The sequence below is a fragment of the Pipistrellus kuhlii genome, unplaced genomic scaffold, assembly GCF_014108245.1.
Source record: "Pipistrellus kuhlii isolate mPipKuh1 unplaced genomic scaffold, mPipKuh1.p scaffold_m20_p_99, whole genome shotgun sequence".
Taxonomy (NCBI): domain Eukaryota; kingdom Metazoa; phylum Chordata; class Mammalia; order Chiroptera; family Vespertilionidae; genus Pipistrellus; species Pipistrellus kuhlii.
Window position 1 is genome coordinate 236588 of NW_023425605.1, and position 14066 is coordinate 250653.

The 14066-nt window shown below is 62.7% G+C and overlaps 1 protein-coding gene across 4 annotated transcripts in view; it reads right to left on the bottom strand.

The window, feature by feature from the left end:
• Window positions 1-12736, bottom strand: part of TIAM1 (TIAM Rac1 associated GEF 1) — a 130312-nt gene extending 117576 nt beyond the window's left edge. Inside the window, exon 1 of one of the 4 annotated variants that reach the window (XM_045578374.1) lies at window positions 12609-12736. The gene's annotated coding sequence lies outside the window, so the exon portion shown is untranslated. The remainder of the gene's footprint in view (window positions 1-12608) is intronic. The other 3 variants (XM_036429072.2, XM_036429070.2, XM_036429074.2) reach the window with 3 other exon arrangements.
• Window positions 12737-14066: the final 1330 nt, after the last annotated feature.

Below are 14066 nucleotides of genomic sequence, written 5' to 3' on the forward strand. Positions count from 1 at the left end.
TGCGTCTTCTCAGACTGGCCCTGGGTACTGACGTCCTTCTGTGCCATTTCTTAGATCCTCCGTTTTAGAGTCTGCTTGACAGATGGACATGTCCATTCCCAGCTTCCTTCCTGTTCCTGAGCGGCTGGTCCTCTCCCTCCCCTCGCTGTTGGTTGTGTGTCCTGTACTGGGGATCGGGTCTGTGAGTAGCATAGCAGTTCTGTCCCTTCCTCACAGCCGCCCGTCCTGTTACTGCACATTTAACCACACTGCCGACGGGCACACACTCCTTTTACTGCACGTTTAACCACGAACATTTACAGTCACTGCCAACGGGCACACACTTGTTTCCACTGCTAATGGCTGTTGGTGGTTTCAGTCCTCCCCGCTCCCGGCTTCTCCCTGTCTCCTCCCTGCGGTTCGCCGGCTTCCTCCATGTTTGTTTGGGTCTCTCTCTCTCTTCTCTGCAGGTTCCCAGTCTCTGGTTACCACAGGATCATGGTGTCATTCTTCACCCACAGCCCATCTCCGCTGATCGGGCTTCACGCTCACATACCCTCGAGGGGACGGTTTTCATGCGCCCTCCAGGCTCGGTCACTGGTGTCGGCTTTAGATACTGTGTTGTGTATCTTACAACTCCCTGAGTTTGAGTCTTGAACCGTTTCCTGTGACCTTCGTCGTAGCCTTTCAGATGTCTGTCTCTCTGTACTTATTAAATACTAGAGGCCTGACACACGAATTTGTGCACAGGGGGAGGAAGGGGTTGAGGGTGGACACCCCCCCACCTCAACTGAGAACAATCAGGCCGGGCCAGCCGGTGGGAGGGGACACGGAAGGTGGGAAGGCTGGCCCCATCTCCTGGTCAAACTCCCAGTCGAGGGAACATATGCATATTAGCTTTTTATTATAAAAATAATGAAAGGACTAGAGACCCAGTGCACGACATTTGTGCATGGGGGATGGGGGGTGGGGGGTCCCTCAGCCCAGCCTGCCTCCTCTCACAGTCCAGGAGCCCTCAGGGGCGGGAGGTGACCCAGTGATCAGGGGAAGGCGACTCCCCATCACACCTCTGCTGCTGCCACTGCCAACAGCGCAGGCCTCGGCCAGCCCTGGTTAACTACACCTCTTCGGGCTGGCTCTGAGCGGCTGGGGCTGAGGGGACTGGGCGCTGCCATCTTGTGGCTGTGGGTGCTGCCATCTTTGAAGGTGGGGCAGTCAATTAGCATACTCCCTCTTTATTAGCTATAGGTGCCGCCATTTTGTGGGGGTGTGATTGTCAATTAGCATATTCTGTTTTTATTAGATAGGATGTGGACTTACTTCTCATTTCTTTTTTCTGGTCACAGCCTTTCGTTTTCTGCTTAAGGACGACCCTGTAACATTTCCCGTCGAGCTGGCTTCACGATGATAAACTCCTTTAGTTTTTGCTCGTCCTCACCCCCGCCCGTCCTCACAAGGGAGAAGGGACCCCAAGGTCACCACGGCCCACCCTACAGGGAGTCCCCCCACCTGCCATCTCCATCCACACCCTCCTGAGAGGCGGTCCCGTCTCCCAGGGGTTAATCTCTGACCAGACCCTTCATCCTCCTTCAGATACACACCCTCCCCCGGCAAGGTCGCCTTTGTGCCCAATCGAATCCAGTCTGTGCACTGGTGCCGACCACCGGAGATGGGGCGCCCCACAGGGAACACTGAGCGTCCCCGTGCCCAGCGAGGCGGGTGAGGCCCAGGATTCAAACACCAGCAGGCCCTTGCCCACAGAGGCGCAGGGACGGCGTGGGCATCTCCCGGGGCTGGTGGGGCATCCCGCACCCAGCACGCCCTTCTGGGAACAGGAAGACATCAGTCACCGGAAGTTAGTCGCTAGGTGTTCACAACCATGAGAGCGGGGAGCGGCCGCCCGTCCTCAGAGCGCGGCCCCACTGCGGGGAGAGAACACAGGCAGACACATGTGAGCGCCATAACCCCTAGCGGGGACTGGTTCCAGGACAAGAGTCCAGAGCAGGCGAGCAGGGTCCGGTCCCAGGTGCTGACACGCGACTGAACCCGAGTCCTTCGGAGCAGGCAGCTGTGCACAGCTCTCTCGATCCCTAACAGTGAATTCCCGCCGCAAACGGATTTCCTTCCAGCCTAGAGGACTGTGGGTCCGGCTCGGCTGGCGGGGCTCAGTGGATGAGTGTGGACCTATCAACCAAGAGATCCCTGGTTTGATTCCCAGTCAGGGCACATGCCCAGGTTGTGGGCTCCATCCCCAGTGGGGAGTGTGCAGGAGGCAGCCAATCAGTGATTCTCTCTCATCACTGATGTTTCTCTCTCTCTCCCTCCCCCTTCCTCTCTGATATCAATACAAACATATTTAAAAAAGGACTGTGGGTCAAGACCACCCCCCAGTTCAGGCCGGAAGGAAGCAGCAGGCCACCCCTGCAGCACACACCTCACCCCGAAATAGCTCCCCCACCTGCAGGGGGCAGCACTGGGAGCAGCCAGCCCAGGTGGGTAATAAGCTTCGGGTCCAGAGTCACCTTCCCTCCCGCACGCCTGGGGAGTGTCCCCGCCCCGCACATGGCCCCTGGAGGCCGGCCACGGGGCTCCCCGCCAGGCCTCTCACGGGGAGTGGAGCCCCGTTACCGGCCCATTTCCCGGCTCCACTGGCCCTCGAGCGGCACTGCCTGGCCCTCTGCTCCTGAGACCCCTCCCCTGGCACTTCCCTCCCCCTCACCCCAGGCCAGGCGGTGACCTGGCCTTCACACACCACCTCGGACTACGTCAGAGCTGGGGCCCGACACCCCGCCTCTCCCGTTCCTGCCCGGGGTCACCGTCTCCCAGGGCGGCCTCACGGGGGTCCTGGCTGGCCTCCTACTGAGAAGGTTTGAAGGCACCACACTCACTTCACAGACACTGACGCTGTCCCAGCTGCCGGCCACCTCCCTGCACAGTGCTCTGGGCTCTCCCTCTCCCCAGCCTCACGGCTCCATTTCACAGGGAGGAAAGCTGAGGCTGAGGCGGTACGCACCGTGGCCACGATTGCCCGGAGATTCCAAGAGGGGCCCATCCAGCCCCACCCCCTGGCCCTCGCTCTCCAGTGACCCTGTGGCCATCAGAACAGCGTGTCCACGCCGGTGGAGAGGCAGCCGGCAGATGGAGCTGGTGAGGGGGGAGTCTGTGTGTGTGGAGGGGTGCACTGGGTGGGGGGCAGCTCCCAGGAGGACACCCACATCCACGGGCTGTGGGGCAGCCCAGAGCCGGCAGCAGGCGGGAGCTCACACCCGGCCGGAGGCGCCGCACTGAGCGGGCAGCTGGCCCACCAGCTGGCCAGCCTCCAGCACAGGCCCCGGCGCCTTCGGTGCAGAGCCAAGAGCCGGCAGCAGCCGGGCCGGTGCGTTCGGAGGGCGCCTCCCTGCTGTCTGCTCCCCTGCAGGCCAGCCCACGCTCTCTCCTAACCAAGGTCGGGGTTCAAGAACAGCCCTTCCCCCACCCCCCCGACTACCGGGGACAAGGCGCAGGACTCCCCTGGCTCCGAGTCCATGGCAGCGGGACCGCCCGCCGTGGGGTGCCCGCTCCCGGCTCAGCCCCCAGATGGCAGAGTCTCCCCGAAGCTCACCTCCCGGCGCCTGGCCCGCCAGCAGCTGTATTCCCAGCATCCTGTGTGCGGGGAGGACGTCACCCCAGAATCCCCAGCGCCCGTGCGCGGGGAGGACGTCACCCAGAACCGCTCGCCCGCGGACGGCCTGGCCGGGGCATCCCGGGAGAGCCAGGCCGCGCTGCCTGGATGGTGCTGCCAGCTCCCGTGGCCCGGTCCACGGCGGTCTGTGCCGAGCAGCCCTGGGTTCCTCGGGGCCTCCACCCGGGCAGCATGGCGGGAGAGGGAGGGGCTCAGAGTGAAAGACGGGGTCACGCAGGTGAGGAAGGCACTGCACGTCCTCTCTGCTCCCCCTTCGGCTCCAAACATCCCCCCTCACCCCGTTTCCTAATGACCACGAGGAAGGAGCAGACATGCCCGCAGGGAGAGGGTCCGTGACCAAGTCACCTCAACACCAGTCACAACAGCCCATGCTCTTTACATGTGACGACGACCCCTCAGCCCTGGCCGGTGGGCCAGTGGTTAGAGCATTAGCCTGAGGACTGAAGGGTCGTGGGTTTGATACCTGGTCAAGGGCGTGTTCCTCCGTTTCAGGTTTAACCTCCCCCTCCCCCAATCAATCAATGTGTCTCCCTCACATCTATGTTCATCTGTCCCTTTCCCTCCCTCCCTTCCATTCTCAAACAAATCAACAGAAAAACATCCTCAGGTGAGGATTAACACACCAAAAACACAGCCCAGCCCTGGCCAGTGTTGTTTGTGGACAGAGCATCAGCCTGTGGACCAAAGGGCCCCGGGTTCAATTCCAGGCAAGGGGACATGCCCGGGCTGTAGCTCAATCTCCAGTGGGGGGCATGCAGGACGCAGCAGAACAATGATTCTTTCTCATCATGGATGTTTCTCTCTCTCCCTCTCCCTTCCTCTCTGAGATCAATAAAAATACTAAATAACTTCATTTAAAAATTTTTTTTAAATCAGCCCACCCAGCGTGGCTCAGTGGTTGAGCGTCAACCTAGGAACCAGGAGGTCAGGGTTTGATTCCCGGTCAGGGGACAAGCCCAGGTTTCGGGCTCCATCCCCAGTGTTGGGCGTGCAGGAGGCAGCCGTTCCATGATTCTCTCTCATCATGGATATTCCCTCTCCCTCTCCCTTCCTCTCTGAAATCAATAAAAAAAAAATTAAATGAAAGAAACACGAGGTCACCAGGCAGAGCGGTGCCTGGAGCCCGGTGCCTGGAGCCGGGCGGGACCCCCCCCTTCGGGAAGACATGAGGGAGGGAGGCGGCGGCCCCACCGCCAAGTGCAGTTCCATCCCCACTCAGGGCACGTGCAGGAATCAACATGCAAATGACATGCAAATGCATTAACAAGTGGAACAGCAATCTCTCTCCCCCTCTCTCAGATTAATGTTAAGAAAACAGAACTCAGAGCTGTCTGCGAGGGTGCTGCACCTCCTCTGTCCCTGGGCCTGCTGTCCATCCGGCAGGCCGGCTCCGCTGGTGACCCTTCACCCCATGCCCTGGGGGCTGTGGGCTCGGTGCCTGGTCAGGCACGTAAGGGGAGGCAAAAAAACATCAATGTTCCTTTCTCTCCCTTTTTCCTCTCTCTAACAAAAAGAAAATCAACAGCCCTAACCAGTGTGGCTCAGTGGATAGAGCGTCGGCCTGCGGACTGAAAGGTCCCGGGTTCGATTCCGGTCAAGGGCATGGACCTTGGTTGCGGGCACATCCCAGGTGGGGGGTGTGCAGGAGGCAGCTGATCTCTGTAAAAAATCAATAAAACATATTTTTTTTAATCAACAGACATATTTAAAAAGAAAAAAGAGAGAGAGAAGAGGCCATTCGCTTGGACCTCTGTCCTTGGCCAGAAGACCCAAATACTAACCGGAAATTGTACACGTCAAGTGCACAGGCCTGACCCCAGAAACAGAAGGCCATTTGGGGGCTTACGGGGAAGCGGCTGGACCTGCACAGCCCCATGCGCCTTTGCTTTCAGGGCATCTGGAAGCTCTGCCCCCACAGCTGAGGGCCCGGCCAGGGTGCCGGCAGGTCAATCCCACATGAAGTCTTTAGCTCTCGGGTGGGATGGAGGCGGGGGGGAGGCCACAGGTAAACTGTGTGAGTCCGTTTTTAAATCATTAGGTCCTGACAGTGTTTAGTTCAGGGAAAAACATAGTTACGGGGTTTTAATTTCTTTAATTACAATGAAATGTTAAAGTTCAATTGATATAATTGCAGAACTGAAATGTTAATTTCTAATCGCAGGGACTTCGTCATTCTTCATTATTCTAGCAATCATAACACGTTTCTAAAATGTCACAGGAGATCTTGCACTGAAATGGAAGCAGTTTCGGAAAACTAAAATTTTAATCCTCACCCAAGGATGTTTTATTTAAATCAACTGAGCTGGAGAGAAACATGGACTGGCTGCCTGCTGCATGCACCCCACCAGGGCAAGAACCGGCCCCTTTTAGTGTAAGGACACATTCCATCCACTGAGCCACCCAGCCACGGCTGCTTGCTCCTGGCTGCTGGCTCCTGGTTCGATGCTCAACCGCTGAGCCACACAGGCCAGGCTCTGTAAATGTCTAAAATATATTTGTATTGATTTCAGAGAGGGAGAGAAAAACATCAATGATGAGCGAGAATCACTGATTGGCTGCCTCCTGCACGCCCCACAGTGGGGATAGTGCCCTGACCGGGAATCAAACCCAGACCTCCTGGTTCATAGCTCAATGCTCCACCCTGAGACCTGCCGGCCGGGCCCTATAAGTATTTTTAATGCTCAATAAACTGCTTAAGAGGCGTGACGTCACCATCATTCTGCAAGTGTTCTTCCTCCTGAAGTGACCCAGCAGCACTGAGGGCTGCATCCGCCAGGGATGGTGAGGTCGTGAGGGCAGGCCAGGTGTCGCTGCTCAAGCACCCGGATGACTACCCATCCCTGAAACCCGCCCCGAAAAGGGCACTTCCTGCAGTGGAATGATAACCTCACTTCCCAGTAACCGCAGTCCCCAGCACCTCCGGGACTCTGACTGCTCTGCTCACTCTGAACAGCCTCGGAGGAAGGAGGGCAGCAGGGGGCCTTGACCGTGTGGCTCAGTGGATAGGGAATCGGCCTGCAGAATGAAGGGTCCCAGGTTCCATCCCAGGCAAGGGCATGTATTATACCTTGGTTGCAGCCACATCCCCGGGGGGGGGGGTTTTACAGGAGGAAGCTGATGAATGTTTCTCTCTCATCGATGTTTCTGACACTCTATCCCTCTCCCTTCCTCTCTGTAAAAGATCAATAAAATATTTTTTTTTTTAAAGCCTCGCACAGGTCTAGCCTGTGGGTGTGGTCTGCGCCCTCAGCATCACTGCCCTCGGGCCCGGCCCTCTGCCTGGGGCCGTCTGCTCTGTGCTGGGTGATAGCCACCTCGCAGCCTCACCAACCAGGTGCCAGGTGTGTCCTTGTACCTAACAGATGCCAGCAGACATCCCAGGTGGCAACCAAAACGCCTCCCGTCCCTGCCAACGTCCCGGCCAGGAAGCTGCCGCCGGGGAGGAGCCTGTGTCCTAATTTAACACAGAACTGTCACCAGCAGAAAGCCGACACCCAGCCGCCGGCACCAACACGGCCGCCGGCACCAACACGGCCCCTTCCCAATGCCGCCGGGGCCCTTGGCGGAGCTGACCGAGGACTGCCAGCCCCTCACCGCCTTAAGGATACGGCATGGCTCCGCCTTTTGTGTGAAATCGGCTTAAAACAGCACGTGTGGCCCAGCTGGTGCACTCAGGGGACAGAGCATCGGCTGCAGAGGAAAGGCCAAAGGGGGTGCGGGCTGGATCCCCAGTGGGGGCGTGCAGGAGGCAGCCGGTCAGTGCTTCTCTCTTATTACAGATATTTCTCTCTCCCCCTTCCTCTCTGAAATCAATAAAAAAAAAATTTTTTAAAAGACCGAAGAATAACCAATGTATGAGCCATAAGTATCATCATCAGAAGCTGGAGAAGGAGGGAGGAAGGTGAGGGCGCTCAACAAGCTGAACTACCATTTATTGCAGCAGGAGGTCGGCCCCAAGTGGCCTGGCATCTCAGCTTTCCAGACGGGAAGATTCAAACCACAGGGACCAGCGAGGTCCCCAGAGCGGGCAGTGGCCGGCCGTGGTGGGCAGTGGCGGGGCTGTGACTGGGACAGACTCATGCTGCCCTGACCCACTCTCTGTTCTGCATGTGCCAACATGCGTGCATTACTGCTGTGCACATGCTTTTTTTTAATATATATCTTATTAGCTGAAACCGGTTCGGCTCAGTGGATAGAGCGTCAGCCTGCAGACTAAAGGGTCCTGGGTTCGATTCCGGTCAGGGGCATGTACCTTGGTTGCAGGCACATCCCCAGTAGGGGGTGTGCAAGAGGCAGTTGATTGATGAGTCTCTCTCATCGATGTTTCTAACTCTCTATCCTCTCTCTTCCTCTCTGTAAAAAATTAATAAAATATATCTTAAATATATATATATTATTGGCCCCGAGAACGGGCTTGAGGCAGCCAGTCAATGCTTCTCTGAAGGGCCTTCCTATTCCGCTGGTTCTGCTGGGGTTCAAACTGCCAGGCCTCCCTCCCGCACCTGTGCGGAGGGTGTCTTTCTGTCCCTCTCCGGAGAGAAACTTTGTAGCAGCCGAAGGGAGGGGACGGAGGGAGGCGACGCGGCCTTGGCAGGCAGAGCCCGGAGTACGGGCTGAAGGCCGCCTCCCGCGGACGCTCTGAATCATCCCTCTGTTCAGCACCCTGAGCGCCCCGGCCCCCCTCCATCACCGGGGGCCCCGCTGGCAGGAAGCAGCCTCTGGGGGGACCTCCTTCCTCCCTGACACAGAGCACCCAGGTCTGGAAGGATTGCCCACAGCACCGCAGGCTCCCAGGCTCGGGGTCCCCCAGCCCGGGCCTTTATGAAGTTCTTCCTGAGCCCCCGGCCAGGGGACAGGCAGGCCCGCTGCCCAGGAGCGTGGAGGGATGGGAGGGGGGCGGGCGGAGGGGGGAGAGGGAGGGAGCAGCGCCTCACAGGAGTATCTCCTTACACCAGCGCATGGTTCCATCCTCAAAACACCCTGTTCCCGGCTGCGTGAGCCTTGCCTTGGGGCCTCCTCCTGTCACATAAAAGCCGTGGCAGGCCGGGAGGACAGACCTCGCTCCCAGAGCGCAGGGTTGCTATGTACACAGAGCGGCTGTTAGACGTGACGAGGTCTGAGGTCTGGAACTGTGAACAGCACCACAGCCTGGCTGGGGCCGGGCAAACCTGCTCCTTCTGGCCCTGCACGGCAGGAAGGAGCCAGACCTCAGAAACATGCTCTACTGCGGGTTAATCTAGGAAGAAAACGTGTGAGCGAAACCCACACACGCCCACACGCCCACACGCCCACACGCCCACACGCCAGGGGAACGTTTTACATACGGAGCCCAAATGGCTGGAGACAAGCCGGGCCCTCCGAGGTGCGGGAATCCCATCGGGTGCGGAACTCGGCCCACAGGAACCAATTCCGCCCCTTACCTCACCTCTGCCTCCCACCTCACCTCCACCCCCTCTCGGTCATCACTGCCTTTTAGGCAGGCTCTTCCCTGCGGGTCCTGCGCTCCTCGCTCTGAGCAGGAAAGCAGCGCTGAGCTCCTCTGCTCACCGCCATCTCACAAAACACTCCGCTCAGGCAGCGAGCTCGGGGCCAGGCGGAGGCCCTGGCCACCCCTCCCAGGGTTTGGCTCAGCGGGCGGCACTGCAGGAATTTGGGGGGCAGGGGGGTGATAGGACAGGACCTGGCTGCCAGTCCTTCCAGGTCCACGGGGAGGGCGGTTGGGGACGGGCAGGAAGCCTCTGTTCCTCTTCCGATGGGCCCCGGAGTGGAGTCCAACTGTCATATCGGCTGAGTTTCCTAACCAGCGCTCCTTCCAAGGCTAGGCCCCTGCCTCCTCCCCCACAGCCCGGGCAGCCTCCTTCCCCCTCAGGGCCGGGCCCAGAACAAGTGCAGGAACTGGAGCTGATGCCCAGGGTGGAGGCAGGTCTGGGAACACAGGGGCAGACAGGGGCCAGGGCCCTCGCCCACTGTGTGTGTGTGTGTGTGTGTGTGTCTCAGTGTGTGTGTGTGTGTGTGTGTGTCTGTGTGTGTGTGTCTGTGTGTGTGTGTGTGTGTGTCTCAGTGTGTGTGTGTCTGTGTGTGTGTGTCTCAGTGTGTGTGTGTCTGTGTGTGTGTGTGTGTCTCAGTGTGTGTGTGTGGGTGTGTGTGTCTCAGTGTCTGTGTGTGTGTGTGTCTCAGTGTGTGTGTGTGTGTCTGTGTGTGTGTGTGTCTCAGTGTGTGTGTGTGTGTGTCTGTGTGTGTGTGTCTGTGTGTGTGTGTGTCTCAGTGTGTGTGTGTCTGTGTGTGTGTGTCTGTGTGTGTGTCTCAGTGTGTGTGTGTCTGTGTGTGTGTGTCTCAGTGTGTGTGTGTCTGTGTGTGTGTGTGTCTCAGTGTGTGTGCAGTGTGTGTGTGTCTCAGTGTGTGTGTGTGTGTGTGTGTCTGTGTGTGTGTGTGTCTGTGTGTGTGTGTGTGTCTGTGTGTGTGTGTCTGTGTGTGTGTGTGTCTCAGTGTGTGTGTGTGTGTGTGTGTCTCAGTGTGTGTGTCTGTGTGTGTGTGTGTCTGTGTGTGTGTGTCTCAGTGTGTGTGTGTGTGTCTGTGTGTGTGTGTGTGTGTGTGTCTCAGTGTGTCTCTGTGTGTGTGTGTGTGTGTGTGTGTGTGTTGGCCTGCAATCACAGGATGTGTTATGGCCCCAGCGGTCAGGAGGTGCTGAAACAGGAGTTTTCCTCGGTGGCGAGCGGAGATGGCCGGGTTGAGCCACCTCTCGGATGGCGGTTAAGGAGTTCCCTCTTTGCTTTTCCTGTGGGGAAGGCCTTCTCTCGGCCTGAAGACAGTCAGCTGGCGGGGCAGGCGCAGGGGAAAAGCAAGTCTGAACAGGGGCCAGCGGCACGCGGCAGACTCCGGAAAAGCTGCACCCAGAAACCAGTTCTCCTCTCCCGCCTCCGTTACTCAGCAGCGGCCTCGGAGGCACTGTCCCGCCATGCCTGAACATTACTTAGCAACGCAGGTTTAACGCGCCAAGGCGACCTCCGACCTCTGACCTCCGAGGAGCAGGGGCACTCACTGGGTGCAAAGAGCATATCCCAGAAGCCAGCACCCCCAGCCCCCCGCCCCCCAGCTCCAGCGGCTCTGATCCCACTTCCGCCAGGAAGTGCTCCCTCCCCGCCTCCAGGTGTCTCTTTGTTCAAACCTCCCTCCGTCCAGGCCTCAGGCACAGAGCGCGGCTGCCATTGGCTCCCGCAGCTGCTTCCACCTGGACGGGCCCGCCCACCAGGCCTGGCCGCAGCGGGGCCAGAAGGAAGGAGGAAGGCGGAGAAACAGCCGGGACCCAGAGGGAGTCAAGGGGCAGACGGAGCTGCCATTAGGCTGGCACAGGGTGGCACACAGTTAAGCCTGGGGCCCGTGAGGCAGCCTGTCAGCGGAAGCAGCACGGGCGTGGGGGCTCGGCGAACGGCTGAGTCCCTCCAGCCCCGGGGTGGCTCCGTGGCTGAGCGTGGACCTAGGAACCAGGAGGTCGGGGCACAGGCCCAGGCTGTGGCTCCATCCCCAGTGTGGGGCGTGCGGGAGGCAGCCGATCCCTGACTCTCTCAGCATGGACGTTTCTTTCTTTCTCCCTCTCCCTTCCTCTCTGAGATTGATAAATTAATCTCTGCCTCGGTATTTATTCCGAGACCCACCGGGCACACACCCCGGCACCGGCACACGCTTCTGCAGGCTGAAGCGGAGGGCGGGCAGCGGGAGGGGCCGGGGTCACGGGGATGGAGCCCGGGCGGGTCTGACCTCGGCGCCCAGGTCCCCAGCCTCCAGCCAGCCCGGACCAAGCACACCAGGACCGGCTGCTCTGGCTCACGGGCGCGGGCCCCACGGCGGCCGGCGGCAGGGTCTGGCCGGCGTCCCGGAGGCTCCCGCGTCCTGCAAGCCGCGGCGGCCGGCACACGGCGCAGGCGGCTCGGCGCGGCCTGGGCAGGTCCGGGGCCGCGGAGGAAAGCGCCCGGGAGGCGGGGAGCGCGGCTCCGGCATCGCTCCGACGGCCGCACCGGCCACCCACCCATGGGAGAGGGACGGGCCCGGGCACCCATGGGAGAGGGACCGGCGCGGGCGCCCATGGGAGAGGGACCGGCGCGGGCGCCCATGGGAGAGGGACCGGCGCGGGCGCAGGGACCACCGGAGGGAGGGCGCCGCGAGGACCGGAGGGAGGAAGGGAGGGCTGCGGGGCGCCTTTCCCTCAGCATCTCCCCGGAGGCCGGGGCGGAGGCGTCATCGGGCCGCGCGCACCCACTCCCCGGGCTCGGAGGGCGCGCGGCGCTGGCCCCGTGGCGCGGTCCCGTGCACAAAGCGGCCCCCGCGGGCCCGGCCGGGCGGGGGGCGGCGGCATCCCGGCTGCCGCGCCGGCGATCGCGCGTGGAGCCCCCTCCCGCCCGGGCCCCGGGACCCGCGCCGGCCGGTCATTGTCCGCCCGCCCGCAGGCGGCTCCGGGCCCCGGCCCCGCGTGTCCGACCGCCGCGGTGAGCGCCCCGGCGGCGCCCGCGAACCCCGGGCCCGGGGCGCCCCGGCCGGAGACAGACACCAACGGCCGCGCGCACAGGCGCTCCCGCCCCGAAGTTGACGAAAACCGGCCGACAGACACCCCGAGCCGCCGCCGCCGCGGTCCGCGCTGACCTCCCGCCGCCGGGGACCGGCCGCCGTCGCCCGGACACGGTCACTCCCACTCGGCGCGGCCACCTGGACGCCGCGGCCGCGTCCCCCTCGGCGCGGCCCGAGCCCCCGAGACGCCTCCCGCCTCCCCAGCGTGCGGGCGCGGACACAATGCGAGCCGAGCGCAAGCGGGGGGAGCTAGGACCCGCCGGAACCCCGGGTGCGGGAGACGCGGTCGGGACGTGCCCGGAGCAGCGCGGTGGCCAGGGCATCCCCTCAGCCGCCCCCGGGGGTGGCTTCGGCCGGCCGGCCCGCGCGCCCGGCCCGCGGTACTCACTCGCGACGCTCGTCACGGAGGTCGGCGACGGGGACCGCGCCGCGCGGGGACGCGGGGATCCCGGGGCTACGGGGACCGAGGCGACCCCGGCTCTGCAGAGACGCGCGCCCGACGGCGGCGGCGCTGCTCCGCCCGGCGCGCGCGGCTCCAGCGGGCGGACCAATGGGAGCTGCCAGGCCGCTTCCGTGGGCGGTCCTGGGGGCGGGGCCAGGGGAGCGTGTGGGAAACCGGGCTCCGATTGGTTCGCCTGACCATCGCTCCGCCTCTGGCCGGCCAATCGGCGACGGGTGACTCGGGAGCGGGGTGTTCGGAGTTGAGCTGAGGCAGACCGCGGGCGCACGCTGGCGGCACGGCTGCCATCCCGGCCCGCGCGGCGGGAGATGAGCGGGGCCGCGCGCCCGGGGCTGCCTACCCTCGCGGCTCGGGCGGCGCGGCGTGCGGGCCGCTGGGCTGGCCCCGGAGGCCCGGCCGGCGGGGGGCGGCCACGGCGCCCCTAACAAAGCGGCTGGGGGCGGGCCGAGCGGCCTCCTCCGCCTCCCGCCATTGGCCCGCGCAGCTGCCACTCAGCCCCCCGGCGGCGCCGGCCTATGAGGCGCGCGGAGGGGCTGCGCTGGGCGCGCGCGCGGTCGGCGGCGGCGGGATTGGCCGGCGGTACCGGCTCCCCGGCCTCCGCGGCTCGGACCCGAGCGGGAGCCGGGGTGACGGGACTCTCACGGGAGAAAACCGGCCGCTGCCTCCGGGATGGCGGGCGTGTGGGCGCCAGCCGGGCCCCGGGGAGGGCACGGCGGCCGGAGCCCACCCCCGCCGCGGGCTCACCTGCCGGCCCGCGGACGTGGCCGCGGCGGGGGGCTCGGGCCTCGCGTTCGCCTCCGGGCGGAGCGGCGGCGCCCGCGGGCTCGCACCGCCCGGGCCTCCCGCAAAAGGCGGCACCGGCCGTTTGCCCCGTGAGATCGCGGGGCGCGGGGCCCCGAGCTGGTGCAGCGATTCCAGGGAAGCCCCCCGCCCCTCCGGGAGGAACCGCCTGCGGGGGTGGGGGTCACCCCGGTGGAGGCCGGAGCGCGGGCGGTCCGGTGGGGAGGGACCCGCTGAGCACGGGCCTGTCCTGCAGGTGAATCCCAACGGAAACCCCGGCCGCACGGTCTCCCCCCTGCTGTCTCCGGCCCCCCAGGCCAGCCCCTCCCCTCCCCTCCATCCGTGTCCCCCACCCCGGCCTCTGTTCCCGGAGTCCAGTCTGCATTTTGCAGAATCATCCTGCCACACAGAACAGTCGTTTGCTCTCCCGCCTTGGTCTCTTCGCTCCGCCCGAACACACACACACACAACACACCTATTCCTGGGGCCCCGTGCACGGTCAGGTTTCACTCTGCGCATTTCCTGAGCTACACGGTGCACCAGCCTGTGGCTCCTGGGAGCTCCCGGTGTCCAGGGCCAGGGACCCAGGCCCCACCCACCCCGGTG